Consider the following 8,760-nt stretch of genomic DNA (forward strand, 5'->3'; position numbering starts at 1 on the left):
GCGCCATCTGTCGCCGCGCGTGCCGTGTGTTTGCCGCCGCCCCGGCTCGAGTCCACACCGCCGCCACCCGACCCGCCGGACTGTATCATACGCGCTTTGTGAGCGCCGCCCGCGCCGTCTCACGGCCACTTGGTTCCGGGTCGCACCGCCAGGGGCGCGGCGGCGCCCTTTGGCCGCGGCTTCCGCACCATTAGCGCGCGCCGCGGCGGCCGGCGACAAAGCGCTGGGGCGTTCCGCGCGGTCGCCGCCCCGCCGCGGTGTCGCTGACAGTTGAATGCCGGCTGTGATTGGCGACTCTGTTGCGACGCTCCCAGGACACCCCATCTATTGACGCGCGTAACACGACCACCCCGGCCGGGCTCTGGCCGTGCCGCTACACGCGGCCGCGGGGCGTTGGTGTGACCGACGCACCCACAGACGGCGAGAGTGGGCTCGGCGGAACCGGCCGTCGTTACTGACCCAGCCATCCGACCCGAAATTGGCGCGCCAGTAAATGGCCAGGGACTCACCATGTGGCGTACAACGTGCTGGAACGCCCCAACCCACGGCGGTGCTAGACAGAGCGCATTTTGATTGGCATCATGTGATAGCGTTGTTCGCACATTTTTCATGTCCGTGCATACATGATACTGCAGTAACGTAAGTATAAGAAATGCACACTTTTTAAAAATTTGATTGAGATAGAAAATGGGTATGTCGGGTTGCCTGCATCCAACATCGCCATTTATTGAGGCTTGTAACGTGTCCTTAGGCAGGGCATAACGTCGATGTTGCTGGTGGGGAATACCCATTCGGATGAATGGCACCCTTTAGTCGGTTTCCCTGGTCACTTGTGTGTCATCGATGGTGACGGTAACGTGACGAGACTGTGACGTGACGGTGACGTGACGGTAACGTGACGGCGACGGTAACGTGACGGCGACGGTAACGTGACGGCGACGGTAACGTGACGGCGACGGTAACGTGACGGCGGCGTGACTGTGACGGCGACGGTAACGTGACGCTATTGTGACGTGACGGTGACGTGGCGTGATGGTGACGTGATGGCGGCGTGACGGTGACATGGCGGCAGCTTGATGGTGACGTAACGGCGGCGTGACGGTGACGTAACAAAGGCGAGGCCGTCAGTGACGGTGTTGTCTCACACAGTGTCTGTAGCATGCCGCCCTGTTCTCGTTTTTCTTTTTTGAGTTCATAGTAAAACGCAATGAACGTAAATATATTCCCAGTCCCATGGGAAGTGCCCCTTGTCATTCAGGTCGGAGACAGCAAATCGCTTCCCTGCTGCATTTGTGTACTTCGCCAGGTTGGCGGCAGTGCGTTGCGTTACATTGGGGTCCCGGAATTCATCGGCAGGTGTTTCGAGAACATACGACCACAAGCCGAGCAAAAAAATGTTTCCATTCTGGCGATAAGGATGCCGTCAGCTGTTTAGTTCGCCGCTCGAAGCCTAATGCGTTTTGCTCGCTCCGTATTTTGTTCGCTTTTTGCGTTCGGCCTGCGTTTTGGAGTTGGATATCGCCAATGCTCACAAGAGCTACGAAGAGCTATTGTGAGCTCACGAGAGGTTCAGTCAAAGGACTGCCAAGAGATCAGATTTATAAGCGGTTCCGATACGATAGGGGTTCTCCGAGACGGCAAGAGCTTCATAAACTGTCAAGCATGGTCAGAGGAGCACCAGGAAGTCTCTGTCGATGGCGAAGACTGAAAATGGTTAGGAGTGCGTCATCAGCCTATCTGCGTTTTAGGTTGCAGAAACTGATACGATAGTGGTATTTAATTATGTGCAAAAGTGCGTAGCTGAATTGCGCGTTGCCGAACGTCCGACATCGATGAAATAATAAAACACGCTACGCTGAAAACAACTTTGATTTCGCCACGAGTTCTACTCAAGTGACGGAAAAGTGATTCAAATGATCCCAAGATAAAGAGTTGAGCTACTTTGCTTCGGAGTACGCACAGCGATTGGGACGGGTGGGCTGTGACGCGACGATGATGTGAGGACTAGGAGGATGATGGCTAGGACCCCGAAATTCATGTTCCGAGTGTTTTGAACTCATGCTCAAAGAGTAAAACAGTAACTGCTCCATGAATTTCGATTCGAGTGTGACACCACGGTCACGGCCAGCGCGGCGGCGTCACGTCCCGTGCGGCGCCGGCTCCGCAGATAAATCGGCGAGCTGTCAGCACGTGTAAGCCGACCCCGGTCCGTTTAGAGGCCGCATTCGGTGCTTATGACGCGTGAAATCGGACTAATCCGTGGCCGCGGTCTGTTCATTGAGATAGCGGCGGCCACCCGCTGGGCCGGGCAGCCGTCCCCGCCGAGTCGGGCCGGGTTACGCCGCTGCCAGACGCGCTCGGGACGAGGCGCTCTGGGAGCGCCGGCGCGCCGCCGGGCCGGGCAGCCGTCCCCGCCGAGTCGGGCCGGGATACGCCGCCGCCAGACGCGCTCGGGACGAGGCGCTCTGGGAGCGCCGGCGCGCCGCCGGGCCGGGCAGCCGTCCCCGCCGAGTCGGGCCGGGTTACGCCGCCGCCAGACGCGCTCGGGACGAGGCGCTCTGGGAGCGCCGGCGCGCCGCCGGGCCACTGTCATGAACGGAAAACGGTGCGTTGGGGTTCCTGTACCTGGCGGAGCTGCAGGATGCGTGCAGCTCCCACCTGTGCGCCATTATCGTTTTGAGTTACGAATTATGCTTACGCATGATGGTCAGCTGCATTGCATTGAAAATAGGAAAAATATATGAAATAGAAAAGAACGAATTGCATTATATGCTGCCAACAGAGGCAATGCCACGCAGAAGGGAAGGATAGAGAAGCGTTTGCAGTAGAAATAAGGGAAGATAAAATATTTGAAATATGGGGCGTGACACTAGTCCTGTATCAGTTTTGCAGTCGAAGCTTTGTCGCGTATAAGTGAAGATTGTAGAAGTATTTTGCAGTAAAGGCACTGCCGTGTAAAACCAATGCTGTCGCTGCCCTGTCGGTAGCACCATTTGCAGTAACACCAGTGCCAAAACCCCTGCATATTGAACCCAACCCACAAACGTTCTTCGCAGTGACATTTCGAACCGCTATGGCTAGCACCATGAAACCCAATAACTTTTTAAAAAAGCTTATTTGATGTATTTGGTCTTAAAAAGTTAGTCCCTGCATGATCCAGAGGCGACCCTCAGAACGGTTTTCGGCGGCGTGCAGGGAAAATTTTACTGGTTTCTCAAGGCGAATGTGCCGCCCACGTGCACTCAATGTACACCAGTCCGATGTTTGACTGCAGTGCATTATGACACAAGATTTAGATGTAATGGCTTGCTGGGAACGGGTCCAGTGGTAACAGGAGTTTGGGCGCCTCGTCTCCACCGTGAACCGGGCCTTTTTGTGTTCTGCCCGTTGGCATCATGCATGTCAGCGATAACATTTCAGGGATACGCGGGCGTAAATAGCGTCAATGTCCGGAGATATTCATGTCGAATGCCATTATTTCGATGCAAAATTTCGTAGCTATTCTGATGTCCATTACGATGCCTCTGGCGATAGTGGCCATCATTGCAGCATTATTTTGCATCTTTAACAAAACTGACAAGGGCGAAGTCAGGTAACAAACGTAATCAATGATCGTAACTTTGTTTGCAGTGGAATGAAAGGATCGAATTGCTTATTACTTGATGACCCCGTTTGTAGCATGCGTGAGTACGTCACTGACGTTTTAAACCCTTCATTATTGATACCATTATCATTTTCTTCCACTCGTGGCATTTGTAGCCATGTCTAGACAAGGTAAACAGAGCAGTTTGAAAAGACCCTTCATCAGAAATGACAAGTGTCCCACTAAGATTACATGTCTGCATCCGCCGCTGACACCAAGGCGTTGGACATTGCATAATATATGTGCAATGGAAATACATTGCATTGCACATGTGCATTGCATAACACTCTGCGAGCGTTTGAACCCATTGTGTTCTGTAACGCGTCGCTAGGACCCACCAAGCACAAGACATTACTTTTCTCCAAATATCATTGCTAGAGCTTGTTTGTATCATCAAAAGAGAACTCACACTCCGGCGGTCAGTTCGAGTCTTCGAACAGTTAAATCGGCTTAGTAGATTCCGGTTTACCAGGAGTCATATCGCCGTCTCTGCATATATTTCAAGGGAGTGCGCTGAATCACAATAGGGTCATAATTAACCAGATTGAAGACCCTTGTTCTTTCCTAAAGGCTGGATAATTCCAGCCTAGAGAATGACACTCAACTACCACAGCAGCTGCGGGTGGGTGCTTGGGACTGATGAAGCTTTCTGGATGGTCGCTTAAAGGGAGCTCAGGATCGGACAAAATCAACACACAGCATCTTCTTCTCCAATGGGCGGTATGGGAGGATGGAATTCCAACTCTTCAAAACAGCAAAAAAGCCATCACATCGACACAGCCGTTAGAAAACGCCGTCTTTCCAATAGACATGTCGGAAAAGGCACGATGAGGGCGTACAAAAGCTCTCACACTCCCTCACGAATCTGACAAAATCACACTCCCCTTCCTCTTACGCTTACAAATCCGAGTAGTAGCACGTGAAGGTCACTTGAAGACCAGCTCCATTTCACAAAACAGAACCAGAGCCAGCCACTTGACAGCCCACGCTGGCTGACGAGCGTGATCCATTTCCCCCGTCCGTTTCGTCCGTTGCCGTTGACGGCTGACGCGGAGCGGCCCCCGGCTCCCGTGGGACCTGCGGCCGCCGCCTCCGTCGCCGACTCCGCGCCGCCGGCTCTTATCGGGCGCCGTCAAACGGCTGGCGCGCGAGGCTCCATTTCCGCGGCCGCCTCTTCTTTAATTCGTCGCTCAGTTCCACTTCGCAGACACCGCTAACCGCTTAATCCTATCAGGCGGCACCAGGAGAGCGGCGGCGGTGGCGGCGGCGGCGGCGGCTGCGGCGGAGGCCCGCGCCGGCAGCGTGGGCGCGGACCGCGGGTCTGCAGCGTCGGGGCAGCGTAGGCGCGGACCGCGGGTCTACAGCATCGGAGTCGGCGTGCCATAGAAAGGGAATGGGTGACGTGGAAACTACGGCAGTGATTTAGATACTTAAACAATTTTAGATTTAGATACTTTGTAGGTTGCGTCGTGCCAATTGTGATGATTTTGCAATCGCCCCGCATACGATGGCTGAAACGTTCGCATCTCATTAATTTGGTGAAGCACCTTACGTGTGGATATTTGCCTATTGATCATTTCATGTTGACATGTTCGGTGCGCATGTACGATTTTTACTTATTCTCGGTTTGGCACTCGTGGGAAAAAGCACACGTCAGTCGTAAACAGTTCGTATTAATTGGCGTGGGCAAGGTTAACGCTGTTCAGCAACGCTGATAGCATGTAGTTACCTCATACCTACATAACTTCGTCTGGCAGGGAAAACTCTCCTTCACGTTATCACCGGAGTAAGGACAGACCGGGTCCCATCGTTACACGGGCAAGTCGTTGTAGTGTCTATGTTAGAAAACTGCCAGCTTCCAGTGCGGCAGAGGTCGTATTTCGCGCAACTTTCTTGGAATGAATGTCTTGAAATGAGCGCCAAGTGAGTGCTCTATCCCAATTCAGACCGCCGTTTAACGAGCTGATAGCCGACTTTGGCTATGTTTTCCAGTTAACGTCTGTGCGACGAACGCCAGCTTCCAAGAAAGTTGGTGGACTCAGCTCCCTTAAGATAGCAAGAAACTCATGCAAGATAATGAGTGTCGAGTAAAGCTGCCACTTTCGAGCCCGCGGGCCTGCAACATGCAAACTTAAAAAGGCGCAGGGCTTTTTGATGGGTATTTCTGACGCTGTTGCTAGTAATGGCGAGCTTTCAAAAAATAAGTGATTCAAAATTGTGTATTTGCAACACAAATGCACAATCAATAATCTATCATTAAAGCACAATAAATACGCATGAAACGAGCAGTTTTCAGTATATGCGAAGATAAGGAAGCAATATAAGTAATGTTTAGATTTTCCAGATACTGAGCATATTCCTTCATAACTAAATCTGCTACGACACATTCAAAAACTTTATCTGCAAAACAACATGGTTTAAGCACCCTACCACTTCTGATTATAATTAAACAACACAAAATACATTCTGAGTGGTTCTAACCCCCACCGCTCACAGAAGAGCAGGAGCCATTCTGAACATATCTAGATGAAGTGGTAGATAAAACTAGATGCCATTCATAAACTACAACACACATCATGAGAACACAATGCATGGCAAAGCTGATAGGGCGTAGTGCTTAGGTGATGTTAAACGTCAAACACCACCCAACAAGTCCCGCTTGGATTGAACGGAAAGGAGGTCCCTACATTGGAGTTAAAATGCATGTCAGTGTCTGCTAAATCCAAAACACCTCGTCACCAGGCCAGCCTTTTGTAACGCAGAGATTATCTGCAGCCTATGCTACCTAGATGAAGCAATAGTATATGTTGAAGGCATGCCAAGTCACGTGGTTTCGCCCACGGTTCGTCTGGCCATCAGGACAATGGTGCATCATGCCGCAGCATTGAATGTTGATCGCGGCACACATAGGTCAGCGCCGGTGCAGCCAAGAGCACGGCCAAAACCGGTCGATGTTGTCAGCTGTTAGCGAAACTTGGGCATAGCGATGCAGGACATCGATGTAGTTTTTCTCTTGCACCGTCCACGTGAAATGACTGTATGGAAACACATTGGCATGCAAAATTACAGCATTTTGTTCATTTCAGATATGTCTTAAGTCGGGTAAAAAGTAAATTTAGATATGGTTGACACGTAACAAGATGGCATTGGAAGGCACGCTAAATAAAATCTGATCCAACGTCATGATGTATCTTTCGTTTGTGCGTTCATATGAAATCAGCTGCTTTGGCCACAGGTCGTATGACGTAATTATGGGCGACCAGCGCAACGACATAATGAATAACCCAGAAATCATGCTTAGATCAAGCTTAGTGAAATCATTCTTTAAATTGGTTGAAGTTCTCATCGCACCAGCACGCGTTCAGTGTGTAAACTACTTTAGCTCATTAACCGCAAACTATTCTGGTGTTTGTGTCTCAGTGCTGCCCAACAACCACGTTTACGCGGCATACAAACGAAAACGTATTTGGTAGTCAGTAATCACGTTTAATGAGCTGTTCACAAAGCGTTTAGCGTAGTCATTTATGGCGCACCGGACCGCGTTTTGACAGATTCATATTCAGCACTATCTCGGTCAACCTTTGCGAACACTGGGAAGCCATTCAATCGACCTGCTTGCGTCTGATCTCAGAGGCCTTCCGCACGACCCCAGTTCTCGCCATCCGTGCTGACACCAACCTGCCAGCGCTGGTAGACCGGCGCTATTTCTTGCTGCTTCGGTACTACTACAAATCACAAAGTGTGCTGAACCACAAAGTAGGCGCTGCTCTTGAAACCAACAGACCGCACCCACAAAGACAGCAGCGAAGGTCGTGTTTCCTGTCCGACGCTGTAAAACAGGCGCGACGAGCTCTTGACATCCCATGCATTCGTATAGCTTGTAACCCTCCATTGACGCCTTTCTGGCTTTACAGTGATCTCTAAATAGAGTATCTATTTAGCATATAATAGATGAATAGTAAATAATAGAGTATCTATTTAGATCTAATAAATCGGAATTGTCTCCTGTCGAGGTACAGTCTGCCTTCCTGGAGTACCGAAAAACGCGCGCCGAATCCGTTTTCTTTTACACCGATGGATCTACTCATGATGACCAGGCTGGTGCAGCAGCCGTCGGTCCTGACTTTGCATTCACCGGACATCTTCTGGACTTCAGCATGGTGTTCTCTGCGGAAGTGTACGCTATAAAAAGAGTGTTGTTACATATCAAAGTTAAACGTATTCCTCCGGCTACGATATGCACAGACTCCAAGGCACCGCTGCAGGCCCTTCAGCGACTCGATGATTTCAACCACCCGGAAGTGTATGACATCAATAATATAATGCTTTCACTGCCTACCGACCAACATGTGACCTTTCTGTAGAAACCGGGACATTTTGACATCGCGGGAAATGTCCTCGCTGACACCCTTGCGAACGAAGGTGTCGTCTCCCAACGCCTCTGGAAGCGTCTCTAACATCGGGTGACATTCTTTATTTAACTAAAGTCCGTTTTGCTTGGTATTTATAGACTCAGTGGGATGTCACGCATGCTAGCCACATGTACTGAATCAGACCCACACTCCTACCACGGGCAGCGCGTCACCAGTAGAACAGACAGAGAGAAGTGGTTTTGGTGCGTTTGAGGTATGGCGACACTCGTCTCACCCACCGTCATCTGTTCAGTCGCTCTGCACCACTGGTCTGTGAGACTTGTAATGTTCGGCTTGCGGTTGAACACGTATTGGTTGGATTCACTGCTCTTACACGGGAACGTCGCTATGTCACGAGCTACTTGTTAACACACCGCCTCCCCCACACCCTCCAAACGCTGCTGGACGACAATGATCCTGCCTTAACCGACCTTGTCCTGGACTTCGTGATTGAATCGCCATTAGGTACAAAGGTCTGACGGGATCTGATTCTCCACTTTAGCCCCGTGGTACGTACGAATAATAACGGGAGAAGGTAACGGCCCGGAACCCAATGTAACCAAGCTTTTACTCACGGTTTTTTCCCACATATATGCAACGAATTGTGATCTTGAATGACATTCTTTGTTGATCATATTTTCCGTATTGCATAGCTATCAAAAAAAATTGCATGTGTGTGTTTTTTTCCGTGCTTCCTCTCTCTAA

This window comes from Pollicipes pollicipes, unplaced genomic scaffold, assembly GCF_011947565.3.
Source record: "Pollicipes pollicipes isolate AB1234 unplaced genomic scaffold, Ppol_2.1 Scaffold_7261;HRSCAF=8764_pilon_pilon_pilon, whole genome shotgun sequence".
Taxonomy (NCBI): domain Eukaryota; kingdom Metazoa; phylum Arthropoda; class Thecostraca; order Pollicipedomorpha; family Pollicipedidae; genus Pollicipes; species Pollicipes pollicipes.